The following is a 23,992-nucleotide window of genomic DNA, read 5'->3' on the forward strand; positions in this document are numbered from 1 at the left end:
ACACAGTTTTCGAAATGAGATGCACATGTTGAATTTCAGTTCGATAGTTCTGATAGGAATTGAGATTTCAGTGGTCTATTCGGCAAAGTGTGATATCAATTCCTCAAAAACTGTTGGATCAATTCGAACCAAATCTTGAAACTGCACATAGCTTTCGAATTGAGATGCACATGTTGAATTTCAGTTCGGATAGTTCTGATAGGAATTGAGATTTCAGTGGTCGATTCGACATATTATCATTTCAATTCCTAAAGAACTATTGGATCAATTCGACCAAAATCTCGAAACTGTACATAGTTTTCGAAATGAGATGCACATGTTGAATTTCAGTTCGATAGTTCTGATAGGAATTGAGATTTCAGTGGTCAATTCGGCAAAGTGTGATATCAATTCCTCGAAAACTGTTGGATCAATTCGAACCAAATCTTGAAACTGCACACAGTTTTCGAATTGAGATGCACATGTTGAATTTCAGTTCGATAGTTCAGATAGGAATTGAGATTTCAGCGGTCTATTCGGCAAAGTGTGATATCAATTCCTCGAAAACGGTTGGATCAATTCGAACCAAATCTTGAAACTGCACACAGTTTTCGAATTGAGATGCACATGTTGAATTTCAGTTCGATAGTTTAGATAGGAATTGAGATTTCAGTTGTCTATTCGGCAAAGTGTGATATCAATTCCTCGAAAACGGTTGGATCAATTCGAATAAAATCTTGAAACTGCACATAGTTTTCGAATTGAGATGCACATGTTGAATTTCAGTTCGATAGTTCTGATAGGAATTGAGATTTCAGTGGTCGATTCGACATATTATCATTTCAATTCCTAAGGAACTATTGGACCAATTCGACCAAAATCTCGAAACTGTACACAGTTTTCGAAATGAGATGCACATGTTGAATTTCAGTTCGATAGTTCTGATAGGAATTGAGATTTCAGTGGTCGATTCGACAAAATATCATTTCAATTCCCAAGGAACTATTGGATCAATTCGACCCAAATCCCGAAACTGTACTCAGTTTTCGAATTGAGATGCACATGTTGAATTTCAGTTCGATAATTCAGATAGGAATTGAAATTTCAGTGGTCAATTCGGCAAAGTGTGATATCAATTCCTCGAAAACTGTTGGATCAATTCGAACCAAATCTTGAAACTGCACATAGTTTTCGGATTGAGATGCACATGTTGAATTTCAGTTCGATAGTTCAGATAGGAATTGAGATTTCATTGGTCAGTTCGGCAAAGTGTGATATCAATTCCTCGAAAACTGTTGGATCAATTCGAACCAAATCTTGAAACTGCACATAGTTTTCGGATTGAGATCCACATGTTGAATTTCAGTTCGATAGTTCAGATAGGAATCGAGATTTCGGTGGTCTTTTCGGCAAAGTGTGATATCAATTCCTCCAAAACTGTTAGTTCAATTCGAACCAAATCTTGAAATTTCACACAGTTTTCGAATTGAGATGCACATGTTGAAATTCAGTTCGATAGTTCAGATAGGAATTGAGATTTCAGTGGTCAATTCGACAAAATATCATTTCAATTCCCAAGGAACTATTGGATCAATTCGACCCAAATCCCGAAACTGTACTCAGTTTTTGAATTGAGATGCACATGTTGAATTTCAGTTCGATAGTTCAGATAGGAATTGAGATTTCAGTGGTCAATTCGGCAAAGTGTGATATCAATTCCTAAAAACTGTTGGATCAATTCGAACCAAATCTTGAAACTGCACATAGCTTTCGAATTGAGATGCACATGTTGAATTTCAGTTCGATAGTTCTGATAGGAATTGAGATTTCAGTGGTCGATTCGACATATTTTCATTTCAATTCCTAAGGAACTATTGGATCAATTCGACCAAAATCTCGAAACTGTACACAGTTTTCGAAATGAGATGCACATGTTGAATTTCAGTTCGATAGTTCTGATAGGAATTGAGATTTCAGTCTATTCGGCAAAGTGTGATATCAATTCCTCAAAAACTGTTGGATCAATTCGAACCAAATCTTGAAACTGCACATAGCTTTCGAATTGAGATGCACATGTTGAATTTCAGTTCGATAGTTCTGATAGAAATTGAGATTTCAGTGGTCGATTCGACATATTATCATTTCAATTCCTAAGGAACTATTGGATCAATTCGACCAAAATCTCGAAACTGTACTCAGTTTTCGAATTGAGATGCACATGTTGAATTTCAGTTCGATAGTTCAGATAGGAATTGAGATTTCAGTGGTCAATTCGGCAAAGTGTGATATCAATTCCTAAAAACTATTGGATCAATTCGAACCAAATCTTGAAACTGCACATAGCTTTCGAATTGAGATGCACATGTTGAATTTCAGTTCGATAGTTCTGATAGGAATTGAGATTTCAGTGGTCGATTCGACATATTATCATTTCAATTCCTAAAGAACTATTGGATCAATTCGACCAAAATCTCGAAACTGTACATAGTTTTCGAAATGAGATGCACATGTTGAATTTCAGTTCGATAGTTCTGATAGGAATTGAGATTTCAGTGGTCAATTCGGCAAAGTGTGATATCAATTCCTCGAAAACTGTTGGATCAATTCGAACCAAATCTTGAAACTGCACACAGTTTTCGAATTGAGATGCACATGTTGAATTTCAGTTCGATAGTTTAGATAGGAATTGAGATTTCAGCGGTCTATTCGGCAAAGTGTGATATCAATTCCTCGAAAACGGTTGGATCAATTCGAACCAAATCTTGAAACTGCACACAGTTTTCGAATTGAGATGCACATGTTGAATTTCAGTTCGATAGTTTAGATAGGAATTGAGATTTCAGTTGTCAATTCGGCAAAGTGTGATATCAATTCCTCGAAAACTGTTGGATCAATTCGAACCAAATCTTGAAACTGCACACAGTTTTCGAATCGAGATGCACATGTTGAATTTCAGTTCGATAGTTCAGATAGGAATCGAGATTTCGGTGGTCTTTTCGGCAAAGTGTGACATCAATTCCTCAAAAACTGTTGGTTCAATTCGAACCAAATCTTGAAATTTCACACAGTTTTCGAATTGAGATGCACATGTTGAAATTCAGTTCGATAGTTCAGATAGGAATTGAGATTTCAGTGGTCAATTCGACAAAATATCATTTCAATTCCCAAGGAACTATTGGATCAATTCGACCCAAATCCCGAAACTGTACTCAGTTTTTGAATTGAGATGCACATGTTGAATTTCAGTTCGATAGTTCTGATAGGAATTGAGATTTCAGTGGTCTATTCGGCAAAGTGTGATATCAATTCCTCAAAAACTGTTGGATCAATTCGAACCAAATCTTGAAACTGCACATAGCTTTCGAATTGAGATGCACATGTTGAATTTCAGTTCGATAGTTCTGATAGAAATTGAGATTTCAGTGGTCGATTCGACATATTATCATTTCAATTCCTAAGGAACTATTGGATCAATTCGACCAAAATCTCGAAACTGTACTCAGTTTTCGAATTGAGATGCACATGTTGAATTTCAGTTCGATAGTTCAGATAGGAATTGAGATTTCAGTGGTCAATTCGGCAAAGTGTGATATCAATTCCTAAAAACTATTGGATCAATTCGAACCAAATCTTGAAACTGCACATAGCTTTCGAATTGAGATGCACATGTTGAATTTCAGTTCGATAGTTCTGATAGGAATTGAGATTTCAGTGGTCGATTCGACATATTATCATTTCAATTCCTAAAGAACTATTGGATCAATTCGACCAAAATCTCGAAACTGTACATAGTTTTCGAAATGAGATGCACATGTTGAATTTCAGTTCGATAGTTCTGATAGGAATTGAGATTTCAGTGGTCAATTCGGCAAAGTGTGATATCAATTCCTCGAAAACTGTTGGATCAATTCGAACCAAATCTTGAAACTGCACACAGTTTTCGAATTGAGATGCACATGTTGAATTTCAGTTCGATAGTTTAGATAGGAATTGAGATTTCAGCGGTCTATTCGGCAAAGTGTGATATCAATTCCTCGAAAACGGTTGGATCAATTCGAACCAAATCTTGAAACTGCACACAGTTTTCGAATTGAGATGCACATGTTGAATTTCAGTTCGATAGTTTAGATAGGAATTGAGATTTCAGTTGTCAATTCGGCAAAGTGTGATATCAATTCCTCGAAAACTGTTGGATCAATTCGAACCAAATCTTGAAACTGCACACAGTTTTCGAATTGAGATGCACATGTTGAATTTCAGTTCGATAGTTCAGATAGGAATCGAGATTTCGGTGGTCTTTTCGGCAAAGTGTGACATCAATTCCTCAAAAACTGTTGGTTCAATTCGAACCAAATCTTGAAATTTCACACAGTTTTCGAATTGAGATGCACATGTTGAAATTCAGTTCGATAGTTCAGATAGGAATTGAGATTTCAGTGGTCAATTCGACAAAATATCATTTCAATTCCCAAGGAACTATTGGATCAATTCGACCCAAATCCCGAAACTGTACTCAGTTTTTGAATTGAGATGCACATGTTGAATTTCAGTTCGATAGTTCAGATAGGAATTGAGATTTCAGTGGTCAATTCGGCAAAGTGTGATATCAATTCCTCGAAAACTGTTGGATCAATTCGAACCAAATCTTGAAACTGCACATAGTTTTCGAATTGAGATGCACATGTTGAATTTCAGTTCGATAGTTCTGATAGGAATTGAGATTTCAGTGGTCGATTCGACATATTTTCATTTCAATTCCTAAGGAACTATTGGATCAATTCGACCAAAATCTCGAAACTGTACACAGTTTTCGAAATGAGATGCACATGTTGAATTTCAGTTCGATAGTTCAGATAGGAATCGAGATTTCGGTGGTCTTTTCGGCAAAGTGTGATATCAATTCCTCAAAAACTGTTGGATCAATTCGAACCAAATCTCGAAACAGCACATGGTTTCCGAATTGAGATGCACATGTTGAATTTCAGTTCGATAGTTCTGATAGGAATTGAGATTTCAGTGGTCGACTCGACAAAATATCATTTCAATTCCCAAGGAACTATTGAATCAATTCGACCCAAATCCCGAAACTGTACTCAGTTTTCGAATTGAGATGCACATGTTGAATTTCAGTTCGATAATTCAGATAGGAATTGAAATTTCAGTGGTCAATTCGGCAAAGTGTGATATCAATTCCTCGAAAACTGTTGGATCAATTCGAACCAAATCTTGAAACTGCACATAGTTTTCGGATTGAGATGCACATGTTGAATTTCAGTTCGATAGTTCAGATAGGAATTGAGATTTCATTGGTCAATTCGGCAAAGTGTGATATCAATTCCTCGAAAACTGTTGGATCAATTCGAACCAAATCTTGAAACTGCACATAGTTTTCGGATTGAGATGCACATGTTGAATTTCAGTTCGATAGTTCAGATAGGAATCGAGATTTCGGGGGTCTTTTCGGCAAAGTGTGATATCAATTCCTCAAAAACTGTTGGTTCAATTCGAACCAAATCTTGAAATTTCACACAGTTTTCGAATTGAGATGCACATGTTGAAATTCAGTTCGATAGTTCAGATAGGAATTGAGATTTCAGTGGTCAATTCGACAAAATATCATTTCAATTCCCAAGGAACTATTGGATCAATTCGACCCAAATCCCGAAACTGTACTCAGTTTTTGAATTGAGATGCACATGTTGAATTTCAGTTCGATAGTTCAGATAGGAATTGAGATTTCAGTGGTCAATTCGGCAAAGTGTGATATCAATTCCTAAAACCTGTTGGATCAATTCGAACCAAATCTTGAAACTGCACATAGCTTTCGAATTGAGATGCACATGTTGAATTTCAGTTCGATAGTTCTGATAGGAATTGAGATTTCAGTGCTCGATTCGACATATTTTCATTTCAATTCCTAAGGAACTATTGGATCAATTCGACCAAAATCTCGAAACTGTACACAGTTTTCGAAATGAGATGCACATGTTGAATTTCAGTTCGATAGTTCAGATAGGAATCGAGATTTCGGTGGTCTTTTCGGCAAAGTGTGATATCAATTCCTCAAAAACTGTTGGATCAATTCGAACCAAATCTCGAAACAGCACATGGTTTCCGAATTGAGATGCACATGTTGAATTTCAGTTCGATAGTTCTGATAGGAATTGAGATTTCAGTGGTCGACTCGACAAAATATCATTTCAATTCCCAAGGAACTATTGAATCAATTCGACCCAAATCCCGAAACTGTACTCAGTTTTCGAATTGAGATGCACATGTTGAATTTCAGTTCGATAGTTCAGATAGGAATTGAGATTTCAGTGGTCAATTCGGCAAAGTGTGATATCAATTCCTAAAAACTGTTGGATCAATTCGAACCAAATCTTGAAACTGCACATAGCTTTCGAATTGAGATGCACATGTTGAATTTCAGTTCGATAGTTCTGATAGGAATTGAGATTTCAGTGGTCGATTCGACATATTATCATTTCAATTCCTAAGGAACTATTGGATCAATTCGACCAAAATCTCGAAACTGTACACAGTTTTCGAAATGAGATGCACATGTTGAATTTCAGTTCGATAGTTCTGATAGGAATTGAGATTTCAGTGGTCTATTCGGCAAAGTGTTATATCAATTCCTCAAAAACTGTTGGATCAATTCGAACCAAATCTTGAAACTGCACATAGCTTTCGAATTGAGATGCACATGTTGAATTTCAGTTCGATAGTTCTGATAGGAATTGAGATTTCAGTGGTCGATTCGACATATTATCATTTCAATTCCTAAAGAACTATTGGATCAATTCGACCAAAATCTCGAAACTGTACATAGTTTTCGAAATGAGATGCACATGTTGAATTTCAGTTCGATAGTTCTGATAGGAAGTGAGATTTCAGTGGTCAATTCGGCAAAGTGTGATATCAATTCCTCGAAAACTGTTGGATCAATTCGAACCAAATCTTGAAACTGCACACAGTTTTCGAATTGAGATGCACATGTTGAATTTCAGTTCGATAGTTTAGATAGGAATTGAGATTTCAGCGGTCTATTCGGCAAAGTGTGATATCAATTCCTCGAAAACGGTTGGATCAATTCGAACCAAATCTTGAAACTGCACACAGTTTTCGAATTGAGATGCACATGTTGAATTTCAGTTCGATAGTTTAGATAGGAATTGAGATTTCAGTTGTCTATTCGGCAAAGTGTGATATCAATTCCTCGAAAACGGTTGGATCAATTCGAATAAAATCTTGAAACTGCACATAGTTTTCGAATTGAGATGCACATGTTGAATTTCAGTTCGATAGTTCTGATAGGAATTGAGATTTCAGTGGTCGATTCGACATATTATCATTTCAATTCCTAAGGAACTATTGGACCAATTCGACCAAAATCTCGAAACTGTACACAGTTTTCGAAATGAGATGCACATGTTGAATTTCAGTTCGATAGTTCTGATAGGAATTGAGATTTCAGTGGTCGATTCGACAAAATATCATTTCAATTCCCAAGGAACTATTGGATCAATTCGACCCAAATCCCGAAACTGTACTCAGTTTTCGAATTGAGATGCACATGTTGAATTTCAGTTCGATAATTCAGATAGGAATTGAAATTTCAGTGGTCAATTCGGCAAAGTGTGATATCAATTCCTCGAAAACTGTTGGATCAATTCGAACCAAATCTTGAAACTGCACATAGTTTTCGGATTGAGATGCACATGTTGTATTTCAGTTCGATAGTTCAGATAGGAATTGAGATTTCATTGGTCAATTCGGCAAAGTGTGATATCAATTCCTCGAAAACTGTTGGATCAATTCGAACCAAATCTTGAAACTGCACATAGTTTTCGGATTGAGATCCACATGTTGAATTTCAGTTCGATAGTTCAGATAGGAATCGAGATTTCGGTGGTCTTTTCGGCAAAGTGTGATATCAATTCCTCCAAAACTGTTGGTTCAATTCGAACCAAATCTTGAAATTTCACACAGTTTTCGAATTGAGATGCACATGTTGAAATTCAGTTCGATAGTTCAGATAGGAATTGAGATTTCAGTGGTCAATTCGACAAAATATCATTTCAATTCCCAAGGAACTATTGGATCAATTCGACCCAAATCCCGAAACTGTACTCAGTTTTTGAATTGAGATGCACATGTTGAATTTCAGTTCGATAGTTCAGATAGGAATTGAGATTTCAGTGGTCAATTCGGCAAAGTGTGATATCAATTCCTAAAAACTGTTGGATCAATTCGAACCAAATCTTGAAACTGCACATAGCTTTCGAATTGAGATGCACATGTTGAATTTCAGTTCGATAGTTCTGATAGGAATTGAGATTTCAGTGGTCGATTCGACATATTTTCATTTCAATTCCTAAGGAACTATTGGATCAATTCGACCAAAATCTCGAAACTGTACACAGTTTTCGAAATGAGATGCACATGTTGAATTTCAGTTCGATAGTTCTGATAGGAATTGAGATTTCAGTGGTCTATTCGGCAAAGTGTGATATCAATTCCTCAAAAACTGTTGGATCAATTCGAACCAAATCTTGAAACTGCACATAGCTTTCGAATTGAGATGCACATGTTGAATTTCAGTTCGATAGTTCTGATAGAAATTGAGATTTCAGTGGTCGATTCGACATATTATCATTTCAATTCCTAAGGAACTATTGGATCAATTCGACCAAAATCTCGAAACTGTACTCAGTTTTCGAATTGAGATGCACATGTTGAATTTCAGTTCGATAGTTCAGATAGGAATTGAGATTTCAGTGGTCAATTCGGCAAAGTGTGATATCAATTCCTAAAAACTATTGGATCAATTCGAACCAAATCTTGAAACTGCACATAGCTTTCGAATTGAGATGCACATGTTGAATTTCAGTTCGATAGTTCTGATAGGAATTGAGATTTCAGTGGTCGATTCGACATATTATCATTTCAATTTCTAAAGAACTATTGGATCAATTCGACCAAAATCTCGAAACTGTACATAGTTTTCGAAATGAGATGCACATGTTGAATTTCAGTTCGATAGTTCTGATAGGAATTGAGATTTCAGTGGTCAATTCGGCAAAGTGTGATATCAATTCCTCGAAAACTGTTGGATCAATTCGAACCAAATCTTGAAACTGCACACAGTTTTCGAATTGAGATGCACATGTTGAATTTCAGTTCGATAGTTTAGATAGGAATTGAGATTTCAGCGGTCTATTCGGCAAAGTGTGATATCAATTCCTCGAAAACGGTTGGATCAATTCGAACCAAATCTTGAAACTGCACACAGTTTTCGAATTGAGATGCACATGTTGAATTTCAGTTCGATAGTTTAGATAGGAATTGAGATTTCAGTTGTCAATTCGGCAAAGTGTGATATCAATTCCTCGAAAACTGTTGGATCAATTCGAACCAAATCTTGAAACTGCACACAGTTTTCGAATTGAGATGCACATGTTGAATTTCAGTTCGATAGTTCAGATAGGAATCGAGATTTCAGTGGTCGATTCGACATATTATCATTTCAATTCCTAAGGAACTATTGGACCAATTCGACCAAAATCTCGAAACTGTACACAGTTTTCGAAATGAGATGCACATGTTGAATTTCAGTTCGATAGTTCTGATAGGAATTGAGATTTCAGTGGTCGATTCGACAAAATATCATTTCAATTCCCAAGGAACTATTGGATCAATTCGACCCAAATCCCGAAACTGTACTCAGTTTTCGAATTGAGATGCACATGTTGAATTTCAGTTCGATAATTCAGATAGGAATTGAAATTTCAGTGGTCAATTCGGCAAAGTGTGATATCAATTCCTCGAAAACTGTTGGATCAATTCGAACCAAATCTTGAAACTGCACATAGTTTTCGGATTGAGATGCACATGTTGAATTTCAGTTCGATAGTTCAGATAGGAATTGAGATTTCAGTGGTCAATTCGGCAAAGTGTGATATCAATTCCTCGAAAACTGTTGGATCAATTCGAACCAAATCTTGAAACTGCACATAGTTTTCGGATTGAGATCCACATGTTGAATTTCAGTTCGATAGTTCAGATAGGAATCGAGATTTCGGTGGTCTTTTCGGCAAAGTGTGATATCAATTCCTCCAAAACTGTTGGTTCAATTCGAACCAAATCTTGAAATTTCACACAGTTTTCGAATTGAGATGCACATGTTGAAATTCAGTTCGATAGTTCAGATAGGAATTGAGATTTCAGTGGTCAATTCGACAAAATATCATTTCAATTCCCAAGGAACTATTGGATCAATTCGACCCAAATCCCGAAACTGTACTCAGTTTTTGAATTGAGATGCACATGTTGAATTTCAGTTCGATAGTTCAGATAGGAATTGAGATTTCAGTGGTCAATTCGGCAAAGTGTGATATCAATTCCTCGAAAACTGTTGGATCAATTCGAACCAAATCTTGAAACTGCACATAGTTTTCGGATTGAGATGCACATGTTGAATTTCAGTTCGATAGTTCAGATAGGAATTGAGATTTCAGTGGTCGATTCGACATATTTTCATTTCAATTCCTAAGGAACTATTGGATCAATTCGACCAAAATCTCGAAACTGTACACAGTTTTCGAAATGAGATGCACATGTTGAATTTCAGTTCGATAGTTCAGATAGGAATCGAGATTTCGGTGGTCTTTTCGGCAAAGTGTGATATCAATTCCTCAAAAACTGTTGGATCAATTCGAACCAAATCTCGAAACAGCACATGGTTTCCGAATTGAGATGCACATGTTGAATTTCAGTTCGATAGTTCTGATAGGAATTGAGATTTCAGTGGTCGACTCGACAAAATATCATTTCAATTCCTAAGGAACTATTGGATCAATTCGACCAAAATCTCGAAACTGTACACAGTTTTCGAAATGAGATGCACATGTTGAATTTCAGTTCGATAGTTCTGATAGGAATTGAGATTTCAGTGGTCTATTCGGCAAAGTGTGATATCAATTCCTCAAAAACTGTTGGATCAATTCGAACCAAATCTTGAAACTGCACATAGCTTTCGAATTGAAATGCACATGTTGAATTTCAGTTCGATAGTTCTGATAGAAATTGAGATTTCAGTGGTCGATTCGACATATTATCATTTCAATTCCTAAGGAACTATTGGATCAATTCGACCAAAATCTCGAAACTGTACTCAGTTTTCGAATTGAGATGCACATGTTGAATTTCAGTTCGATAGTTCAGATAGGAATTGAGATTTCAGTGGTCAATTCGGCAAAGTGTGATATCAATTCCTAAAAAATATTGGATCAATTCGAACCAAATCTTGAAACTGCACATAGCTTTCGAATTGAGATGCACATGTTGAATTTCAGTTCGATAGTTCTGATAGGAATTGAGATTTCAGTGGTCGATTCGACATATTATCATTTCAATTCCTAAAGAACTATTGGATCAATTCGACCAAAATCTCGAAACTGTACATAGTTTTCGAAATGAGATGCACATGTTGAATTTCAGTTCGATAGTTCTGATAGGAATTGAGATTTCAGTGGTCAATTCGGCAAAGTGTGATATCAATTCCTCGAAAACTGTTGGATCAATTCGAACCAAATCTTGAAACTGCACACAGTTTTCGAATTGAGATGCACATGTTGAATTTCAGTTCGATAGTTTAGATAGGAATTGAGATTTCAGCGGTCTATTCGGCAAAGTGTGATATCAATTCCTCGAAAACGGTTGGATCAATTCGAACCAAATCTTGAAACTGCACACAGTTTTCGAATTGAGATGCACATGTTGAATTTCAGTTCGATAGTTTAGATAGGAATTGAGATTTCAGTGGTCAATTCGGCAAAGTGTGATATCAATTCCTCGAAAACTGTTGGATCAATTCGAACCAAATCTTGAAACTGCACACAGTTTTCGAATTGAGATGCACATGTTGAATTTCAGTTCGATAGTTCAGATAGGAATCGAGATTTCGGTGGTCTTTTCGGCAAAGTGTGACATCAATTCCTCAAAAACTGTTGGTTCAATTCGAACCAAATCTTGAAATTTCACACAGTTTTCGAATTGAGATGCACATGTTGAAATTCAGTTCGATAGTTCAGATAGGAATTGAGATTTCAGTGGTCAATTCGACAAAATATCATTTCAATTCCCAAGGAACTATTGGATCAATTCGACCCAAATCCCGAAACTGTACTCAGTTTTTGAATTGAGATGCACATGTTGAATTTCAGTTCGATAGTTCAGATAGGAATTGAGATTTCAGTGGTCAATTCGGCAAAGTGTGATATCAATTCCTCGAAAACTGTTGGATCAATTCGAACCAAATCTTGAAACTGCACATAGTTTTCGGATTGAGATGCACATGTTGAATTTCAGTTCGATAGTTCTGATAGGAATTGAGATTTCAGTGGTCGATTCGACATATTTTCATTTCAATTCCTAAGGAACTATTGGATCAATTCGACCAAAATCTCGAAACTGTACACAGTTTTCGAAATGAGATGCACATGTTGAATTTCAGTTCGATAGTTCAGATAGGAATCGAGATTTCGGTGGTCTTTTCGGCAAAGTGTGATATCAATTCCTCAAAAACTGTTGGATCAATTCGAACCAAATCTCGAAACAGCACATGGTTTCCGAATTGAGATGCACATGTTGAATTTCAGTTCGATAGTTCTGATAGGAATTGAGATTTCAGTGGTCGACTCGACAAAATATCATTTCAATTCCCAAGGAACTATTGAATCAATTCGACCCAAATCCCGAAACTGTACTCAGTTTTCGAATTGAGATGCACATGTTGAATTTCAGTTCGATAATTCAGATAGGAATTGAAATTTCAGTGGTCAATTCGGCAAAGTGTGATATCAATTCCTCGAAAACTGTTGGATCAATTCGAACCAAATCTTGAAACTGCACATAGTTTTCGGATTGAGATGCACATGTTGAATTTCAGTTCGATAGTTCAGATAGGAATTGAGATTTCATTGGTCAATTCGGCAAAGTGTGATATCAATTCCTCGAAAACTGTTGGATCAATTCGAACCAAATCTTGAAATTTCACACAGTTTTCGAATTGAGATGCACATGTTGAAATTCAGTTCGATAGTTCAGATAGGAATTGAGATTTCAGTGGTCAATTCGACAAAATATCATTTCAATTCCCAAGGAACTATTGGATCAATTCGACCCAAATCCCGAAACTGTACTCAGTTTTTGAATTGAGATGCACATGTTGAATTTCAGTTCGATAGTTCAGATAGGAATTGAGATTTCAGTGGTCAATTCGGCAAAGTGTGATATCAATTCCTAAAAACTGTTGGATCAATTCGAACCAAATCTTGAAACTGCACATAGCTTTCGAATTGAGATGCACATGTTGAATTTCAGTTCGATAGTTCTGATAGGAATTGAGATTTCAGTGCTCGATTCGACATATTTTCATTTCAATTCCTAAGGAACTATTGGATCAATTCGACCAAAATCTCGAAACTGTACACAGTTTTCGAAATGAGATGCACATGTTGAATTTCAGTTCGATAGTTCAGATAGGAATCGAGATTTCGGTGGTCTTTTCGGCAAAGTGTGATATCAATTCCTCAAAAACTGTTGGATCAATTCGAACCAAATCTCGAAACAGCACATGGTTTCCGAATTGAGATGCACATGTTGAATTTCAGTTCGATAGTTCTGATAGGAATTGAGATTTCAGTGGTCGACTCGACAAAATATCATTTCAATTCCCAAGGAACTATTGAATCAATTCGACCCAAATCCCGAAACTGTACTCAGTTTTCGAATTGAGATGCACATGTTGAATTTCAGTTCGATAGTTCAGATAGGAATTGAGATTTCAGTGGTCAATTCGGCAAAGTGTGATATCAATTCCTAAAAACTGTTGGATCAATTCGAACCAAATCTTGAAACTGCACATAGCTTTCGAATTGAGATGCACATGTTGAATTTCAGTTCGATAGTTCTGATAGGAATTGAGATTTCAGTGGTCGATTCGACATATTATCATTTCAATTCCTAAGGAACTATTGGATCAATTCGACCAAAATCTCGAAACTGTACTCAGTTTTCGAATTGAGATGCACATGTTGAATTTCAGTTCGATAGTTCAGATAGGAATTGAGATTTCAGTGGTCAATTCGGCAAAGTGTGATATCAATTCTTCGAAAACTGTTGGATCAATTCGATCCAAATCTTGAAACTGCATATACTTTTCGAATTGAGATGCACATGTTGAATTTCAGTTCGATAGTTCAGATAGGAATCGAGATTTCGGTGGTCTTTTCGGCAAAGTTTGATATCAATTCCTCGAAAACTGTTGGATCAATTCGAACCAAATCTTGAAACTGCACATAGTTTTCGAATTGAGATGCACATGTTGAATTTCAGTTCGATAGTTCTGATAGGAATTGAGATTTCAGTGGTCGATTCGACATATTATCATTTCAATTCCTAAGGAACTATTGGACCAATTCGACCAAAATCTCGAAACTGTACACAGTTTTCGAAATGAGATGCACATGTTGAATTTCAGTTCGATAGTTCTGATAGGAATTGAGATTTCAGTGGTCGATTCGACAAAATATCATTTCAATTCCCAAGGAACTATTGGATCAATTCGACCCAAATCCCGAAACTGTACTCAGTTTTCGAATTGAGATGCACATGTTGAATTTCAGTTCGATAATTCAGATAGGAATTGAAATTTCAGTGGTCAATTCGGCAAAGTGTGATATCAATTCCTCGAAAACTGTTGGATCAATTCGAACCAAATCTTGAAACTGCACATAGTTTTAGGATTGAGATGCACATGTTGAATTTCAGTTCGATAGTTCAGATAGGAATTGAGACTTCATTGGTCAATTCGGCAAAGTGTGATATCAATTCCTCGAAAACTGTTGGATCAATTCGAACCAAATCTTGAAACTGCACATAGTTTTCGGATTGAGATGCACATGTTGAATTTCAGTTCGATAGTTCAGATAGGAATCGAGATTTCGGTGGTCTTTTCGGCAAAGTGTGATATCAATTCCTCAAAAACTGTTGGTTCAATTCGAACCAAATCTTGAAATTTCACACAGTTTTCGAATTGAGATGCACATGTTGAAATTCAGTTCGATAGTTCAGATAGGAATTGAGATTTCAGTGGTCAATTCGACAAAATATCATTTCAATTCCCAAGGAACTATTGGATCAATTCGACCCAAATCCCGAAACTGTACTCAGTTTTTGAATTGAGATGCACATGTTGAATTTCAGTTCGATAGTTCAGATAGGAATTGAGATTTCAGTGGTCAATTCGGCAAAGTGTGATATCAATTCCTAAAAACTGTTGGATCAATTCGAACCAAATCTTGAAACTGCACATAGCTTTCGAATTGAGATGCACATGTTGAATTTCAGTTCGATAGTTCTGATAGGAATTGAGATTTCAGTGGTCGATTCGACATATTTTCATTTCAATTCCTAAGGAACTATTGGATCAATTCGACCAAAATCTCGAAACTGTACACAGTTTTCGAAATGAGATGCACATGTTGAATTTCAGTTCGATAGTTCAGATAGGAATCGAGATTTCGGTGGTCTTTTCGGCAAAGTGTGATATCAATTCCTCAAAAACTGTTGGATCAATTCGAACCAAATCTCGAAACAGCACATGGTTTCCGAATTGAGATGCACATGTTGAATTTCAGTTCGATAGTTCTGATAGGAATTGAGATTTCAGTGGTCGACTCAACAAAATATCATTTCAATTCCCAAGGAACTATTGAATCAATTCGACCCAAATCCCGAAACTGTACTCAGTTTTCGAATTGAGATGCACATGTTGAATTTCAGTTCGATAGTTCAGATAGGAATTGAGATTTCAGTGGTCAATTCGGCAAAGTGTGATATCAATTCCTAAAAACTGTTGGATCAATTCGAACCAAATCTTGAAACTGCACATAGCTTTCGAATTGAGATGCACATGTTGAATTTCAGTTCGATAGTTCTGATAGGAATTGAGATTTCAGTGGTCGATTCGACATATTATCATTTCAATTCCTAAGGAACTATTGGATCAATTCGACCAAAATCTCGAAACTGTACTCAGTTTTCGAATTGAGATGCACATGTTGAATTTCAGTTCGATAGTTCAGATAGGAATTGAGATTTCAGTGGTCAATTCGGCAAAGTGTGATATCAATTCCTAAAAACTATTGGATCAATTCGAACCAAATCTTGAAACTGCACATAGCTTTCGAATTGAGATGCACATGTTGAATTTCAGTTCGATAGTTCTGATAGGAATTGAGATTTCAGTGGTCGATTCGACATATTATCATTTCAATTCCTAAAGAACTATTGGATCAATTCGACCAAAATCTCGAAACTGTACATAGTTTTCGAAATGAGATGCACATGTTGAATTTCGGTTCGATAGTTCTGATAGGAATTGAGATTTCAGTGGTCAATTCGGCAAAGTGTGATATCAATTCCTCGAAAACTGTTGGATCAATTCGAACCAAATCTTGAAACTGCACACAGTTTTCGAATTGAGATGCACATGTTGAATTTCAGTTCGATAGTTTAGATAGGAATTGAGATTTCAGCGGTCTATTCGGCAAAGTGTGATATCAATTCCTCGAAAACTGTTGGATCAATTCGAACCAAATCTTGAAACTGCACACAGTTTTCGAATTGAGATGCACATGTTGAATTTCAGTTCGATAGTTTAGATAGGAATTGAGATTTCAGTTGTCAATTCGGCAAAGTGTGATATCAATTCCTCGAAAACTGTTGGATCAATTCGAACCAAATCTTGAAACTGCACACAGTTTTCGAATTGAGATGCACATGTTGAATTTCAGTTAGATAGTTTAGATAGGAATTGAGATTTCAGTGGTCAATTCGGCAAAGGGTGATATCAATTCCTCGAAAACTGTTGGATCAATTCGAACCAAATCTTGAAATTTCACACAGTTTTCGAAATGAGATGCACATGTTGAATTTCAGTTCGATAGTTCTGATAGGAATTGAGATTTCAGTGGTCGATTCGACAAAATATCATTTCAATTCCCAAGGAACAATTGGATCAATTCGACCCAAATCCCGAAACTGCACACAGTTTTCGAATTGAGATGCACATGTTGAATTTCAGTTCGATAGTTTAGATAGGAATTGAGATTTCAGTGGTCAATTCGGCAAAGTGTGATATCAATTTATCGAAAACTGTTGGATCAATTCGAACCAAATCTTGAAACTGCACACAGTTTTCGAATTGAGATGCACATGTTGAATTTCAGTTCGATAGTTTAGATAGGAATTGAGATTTCAGCGGTCTATTCGGCAAAGTGTGATATCAATTCCTCAAAAACGGTTGGATCAATTCGAACCAAATCTTGAAACTGCACACAGTTTTCGAATTGAGATGCACATGTTGAATTTCAGTTCGATAGTTCAGATAGGAATCGAGATTTCGGTGGTCTTTTCGGCAAAGTGTTATATCAATTCCTCAAAAACTGTTGGTTGAATTCGAACCAAATCTTGAAATTTCACACAGTTTTCGAATTGAGATGCACATGTTGAAATTCAGTTCGATAGTTCAGATAGGAATTGAGATTTCAGTGGTCAATTCGGCAAAGTGTGATATCAATTCCTCGAAAACTGTTGGATCAATTCGAACCAAATCTTGAAACTGCACATAGTTTTCGGATTGAGTTGCACATGTTGAATTTCAGTTCGATAGTTCAGATAGGAATCGAGATTTCGGTGGTCTTTTCGGCAAAGTGTGATATCAATTCCTAAAAAACTGTTATATCAATTCGAACCAAATCTCGAAACAGCACATGGTTTCCGAATTGTGATGCACATGTTGAATTTCAGTTCGATAGTTCTGATAGGAATTGAGATTCCAGTGGTCGATTCGACAAAATATCATTTCAATTCCCAGGGAACTATTGGATCAATTCGACCCAAATCCCGAAACTGTACTCAGTTTTCGAATTGAGATGCACATGTTGAATTTCAGTTCGATAGTTCTTATAGGAATTGAGATTTCAGTGGTCTATTCGGCAAAGTGTGATATCAATTCCTCAAAAACTGTTGGATCAAATCGACCCAAACCTTGAAACTGCACATCGTTTTCGGATTGAGATGCACCTGTTGAATTTCAGTTCGATAGTTCCGATAGGAATCGAGATTTCAGTGGCCTTTTCAACAAAGTGTGATATCAATTCCTCAAAAACTGTTGGCTTCTCCATGTTAGACCTTTGTCTAGGGTGATACCTAAATATTTTGCTTCGTTTTTCCATTCGATTTCTTCTCCATCTACCTCTAGATTTGTTGTAGTTCTTAGTCTCCTCTTCTGCAGTAATGTCGCTTGGCTCTTTTGTCCGTTGAGTTTTATTTTCCATTTAATACACCAGTCATTTATTTCATCTATAGCTTCTTGTAACATTCCTTCTATAATAACTGTAGTTGCACGGTTGTAATTTATCATTTTTGTGTAGAGAGCTTTAGATATCTCTACCCAATCTGAGGTGCCCATCATCGTGATGGGTGGAATTTTATCGAACAATTCATGATAAATAGAACTTATTCTTTTATTCATTGACCATCAAAATTCGATCCAAATCTCGAAACTCTGCACAATTTTTGAACTGAGATATACGTATTGAGTTTCATTCAGTTCGATAATTCAGATAGGAATTAAGATTTCTGTGGTCAATTCGGCAAAGTGTGATATGAATTTCTCAAAAACCGTTTGATCATTTCGAGCCAAATCTTGAAACTTCACATAGTTTTCGAATTGAGATGCACATGTTGAATTTCATATCGATAGTTCTGATAGGAATTGAGATTTCAGAGGTCAATTCGGCAAAGTGTGATATCAATTTCTCATAAACTGTTGGATCAATTCGAGCCAAATTTTGAAACTGTACATAGTCTTCGAATTGAGGTGCATATTGAGATGCATGCGAAAACTATGTGCAGTTTCAAGATTTGGTTCGAATTGATCCAATAGTTCCTTAGGAATTGAAATGATATTTTGACGAATCGACTACTACTCCGGTTAGCTCATCCACCATTTCAGTTTGTGCAATAAAAGATATTTTTCGGAACGGTATCATTTTAATATCGGTAGGAATTGAGATTTCAGACGTCAATTCGGCAAAGTGTGATATCAATTTCCCATAAACTGTTGGATCAATTCGAGCCAGATTTTGAAACTGTACATAGTTTTCGAATTGAGTTGCATATTGAGATGCATGCGAAAACTATGTGCAGTTTCAAGATTTGGTTCGAATTGATCCAATAGTTCCTTAGAAATTGAAATGATATTTGGACGAATCGACTACTACTCCGGTTAGCGCATCCACCATTTCGGTTGGTGCAATAAAAGATATTTTTCGGAACGGTATCATTTTAATAATCGGTAATTTTTTTTTCGGTAATTCTAATCCATTTTCACCTTCTACTTCGGTAGGGGTGGCAACGATGTGGGCGGCGACGGTTCTGACGGTGTTGGCGGTACGGCTGGCCTCAGTCGGAGGTCCGGCAGTATGGCCTCTGTCCTGCTCCCTGGAGTTGCGGTCGGTCCTGAGGCAGTTTTGGCGGTCCCTGGTCCCCTATCTCTAACGCAACACACCCTGGAAAAGACCCCCACACGGCCGCACCTGGAACAGAACTTCGTCCTTTCCCCTCGGCAGTCCTCCCTGTGGTAGCCTTCATTGCCACACCGCCAGCAACTGTGGTTGCCTGTCGCACTTGAGACTCGGAGGCTGAAAATGACATTGTTTGACCTTAACACTTTGGATTTCTTCAAATAGTGGGACCGATATTAGCCAAGTTGACGGAAATTTTACGGGCGAATGGTTGGTAAATTATTGCTAAGGACTTGAAATTGAAAGTTTCCTGCGCAATTTCGAGGATTTTAAAGTTTTTCATTTGTACCAATTATTGGGTTCATCATTGCATCGTATTTCACGACTTGCCGCAGTCGCTCTTGTCAAGGTTCATGGATATTCTTGTCATAAGTTATTATTCCGAAAGTTGTGTCTCCTTGATCGAACAATTCATGATAAATAGAATTTATTCTTTTATTCATTGACCATCAAAATTCGATCTAAATCTCGAAACTCTACACAATTTTCGAACTGAGATATACGTATTGAGTTTCATTCAGTTCGATAATTCGGATAGGAATTAAGATTTCTGTGGTCAATTCTGCAAAGTGTGATATGAATTTCTCAAAAACCGTTTGATCATTTCGACCCAAATCTTGAAACTTCACATAGTTTTCGAATTGAGATGCACATGTTGAATTTCATATCGATAGTTCTGATAGGAATTGAGATTTCAGAGGTCAATTCGGCAAAGTGTGATATCAATTTCCCATAAACTGTTGGATCAATTCGAGCCAAATTTTGAAACTGTACATAGTTTTCGAATTGAGTTGCATATTGAGATGCATGCAAAAACTATGTGCAGTTTCAAGATTTGGTTAGAATTGATCCAATAGTTCCTTAGGAATTGAAATGATATTTTGACGAATCGACTACTACTCCGGTTAGCGCATCCACCATTTCGGTTGGTGCAATAAAAGATATTTTTCGGAACGGTATCATTTTAATAATTGGTAATTTTTTTTTCGGTAATTCTAATCCATTTTCACCTTCTACTTCGGTAGGGGCGGCAACGATGTGGGCGGCGACGGTTCTGACGGTGTTGGCGGTACGGCGGGCCTCAGTCGGAGGTCCGGCAGTATGGCCTCTGTCCTGCTCCCTGGAGTTGCGGTCGGTCCTGAGGCAGTTCTGGCGGTCCCTGGTCCCCTATCTCTTACGCAACACACCCTGGAAAGGACCCCCACACGGCCGCACCTGGAACAGAACTTCGTCCTTTCCCCTCGGCAGTCCACCCTGTGGTGGCCTTCATTGCCACACCGCCAGCAACTGTGGAGGCCTAACCCCAGGTAGAACTGAAGTCTACAGGTCCCCACGGTCCTTTCGAACTGAAATTCAACATGTGCATCTCAATTAGCAAACTGTGTACATACACCAGTGGCGGGCGTGGTTGCCTGTCGCACTTGAGACTCGGGGGCTGAAAATAACATTGTTCGACCTTAACACTTTGGATTTCTTCAAAAGTGGTCCATTCGGCAAACTGTGATATCAATTCCTCGAAAACTGTTGGATCAATTCGAACCAAATCTTGAAACTGCACATAGTTTTCGGATTGAGATGCACATGTTGAATTTCAGTTCGATAGTTCAGATAGGAATTGAGATTTCAATGGTCAATTCGGCAAAGTGTGATATCAATTCCTCGAAAACTGTTCGTTCAATTCGAACCAAATCTTGAAATTTCACATAGTTTTAGAATTGAGATGGACATGTTGAATTTCAGTTCGATAGTTCTGATAGGAATTGAGATTTCAGTGGTCGATTCGACATATTATCATTTCAATTCCTAAGGAACTATTGAATCAATTCGACCAAAATCTCGAAACTGTACACAGTTTTCGAAATGAGATGCACATGTTGAATTTCAGTTCGATAGTTCTGATAGGAATTGAGATTTCGGTGGTCGATTCGACATACAGTCCCTGGCCATATTATTAGACGCACTGATTCGATGCAAAATCTCAATATTGAATTATTAAATTGAATGTATATGTTACATATACTTAATCTGTAAATGATTTTCACATATAATATATCATATTGGATAAAAAATATTGATTTATTGATGTTTAAACATGAAATTCTAATATTTTGCTGAGCCACCCTGTGTAGCTATGAGAGCTTCATACTATCAAAGCAGAATTGTTCGGTTTGCTGCATTCGAAGATAATGATTTCATATGTGGATTATCGAAATAACGTACGAACCTGAAGAATGCAAGACGTCCACTGGAAGACATAGTACTGATTCATACTTAAGTATTAATACTACAACATCAAAAATAAATGCCAAATAGAACAATTTAATGAGAGTCGTAGATAAAACTGACATTCTGTGGACATGAAATTTAAATATTCTGCTTTTTCCTCGGGCAATACCAGTAAATATAAAAAAAATTCTCAGTGCGTCTAATAAACTGGCCAGGGACTGTAGTATCATTTCAATTCCTAAGGAACTATTGAATCAATTCGAACCAAATCTTGAAACTGTACATTGTTTTCGAATTGAGATGCACATGTTGAATTTCAGATCGATAGTTCTGATAGGAATTGAGATTTCAGTGGACGATTCGACATAGTATCATTTCAATTCCTAAGGAACTATTGAATCAATTCAACCAAAATCTCGAAACTGTACACAGTCTTCGAATTGAGATGCACATGTTGAATTTCAGTTCGATAGTTATGATAGGAATTGAGATTTCAGTGGTCCATTCGGCAAACTGTGATATCAATTCCTCGAAAACTGTTGGATCAATTCGAACCAAATCTTGAAACTGCACATAGTTTTCGGATTGAGATGCACATGTTGAATTTCAGTTCGATAGTTCAGATAGGAATTGAGATTTCAGTGGTCCATTCGGCAAACTGTGATATCAATTCCTCGAAAACTGTTAGATCAATTCGAACCAAATCTTGAAACTGCACATAGTTTGCGGATTGAGATGCACATGTTGAATTTCAGTTCGATAGTTCAGATAGGAATTGAGATTTCAATGGTCAATTCGGCAAAGTGTGATATCAATTCCTCGAAAACTGTTGGTTCAATTCGAACCAAATCTTGACATTTCACATAGTTTTCGAATTGAGATGCACATGTTGAATTTCAGTTCGATAGTTCAGATAGGAATCAAGATTTCAGTGGTCTTTTCGGCAAAGTGTGATATCAATTCCTCAAAAACTGTTGGATCAATTCGAACCAAATCTCGAAACAGCACATAGTTTTCGAATTGAGATGCACTTGTTGAATTTCAGTTCGATAGTTCTGATAGGAATTGAGATTTCAGTGGTCGATTCGACAAAATATCATTTCAATTCCCAAGGAACTATTGGATCAATTCGACCCATATCCCGAAACTGTATTCAGTTTTCGAATTGAGATGCACATGTTGAATTTCAGTTCGATAGTTCAGAGAGGAATTGAGATTTCAGTGGTCAATTCGGCAAAGTGTGATATCAATTCCTCGAAAACTGTTGGATCAATTCGAACCAAATCTTGAAACTGCACGTAGTTTTCGGATTGAGATGCACATGGTGAATTTCAGTTCGATAGTTCAGATAGGAATCGAGATTTCGGTGGTCTTTTCGGCAAAGTGTGATATCAATTCCTCAAAAACTGTTGGATCAATTCGAACCAAATCTCGAAACAGCACATGGTTTGAGAGATTGAGATGCACATGTTGAATTTCAGTATGATAGTTCTGATAGGAATTCAGATTTCAGTGGTCAATTCGGCAAAGTGTGATATCAATTCCTCGAAAACTGTTGGATCAATTCGAACCAAATCTTGAAACTGCACATAGTTTTCGGATTGAGATGCACATGTTGAATTTCAGTTCGATAGTTCAGATAGGAAGTGAGATTTCAATGGTCAATTCGGCAAAGTGTGATATCAATTCCTCGAAAACTGTTGGTTCAATTCGAACCAAATCTTGAAATTTCACATTGTTTTCGAATTGAGATGCACATGTTGAATTTCAGTATGATAGTTCTGATAGGAATTCAGATTTCAGTGGTCGATTCGACAAAATATCATTTCAATTCCCAAGGAACTATTGGATCAATTCGACCCAAATCCCGAAACTGTATTCAGTTTTCGAATTGAGATGCACATGTTGAATTTCAGTTCGATAGTTAGATAGGAATTGAGATTTCAGTGGTCCATTCGGCAAACTGTGATATCAATTCCTAAAAACTGTTGGATCAATTCGACCCAAATCTCGAAACTGTACACAGTTTTCGAATTGAGATGCACATGTTGAATTTCAGTTCGATAGTTCAGATAGGAATCGAGATTTCAGTGGTCTTTTCGGCAAAGTGTGATATCAATTCCTCA

This window comes from Coccinella septempunctata, chromosome 3 (genome assembly GCF_907165205.1).
Source record: "Coccinella septempunctata chromosome 3, icCocSept1.1, whole genome shotgun sequence".
NCBI classification, from domain to species: Eukaryota; Metazoa; Arthropoda; class Insecta; order Coleoptera; family Coccinellidae; genus Coccinella; species Coccinella septempunctata.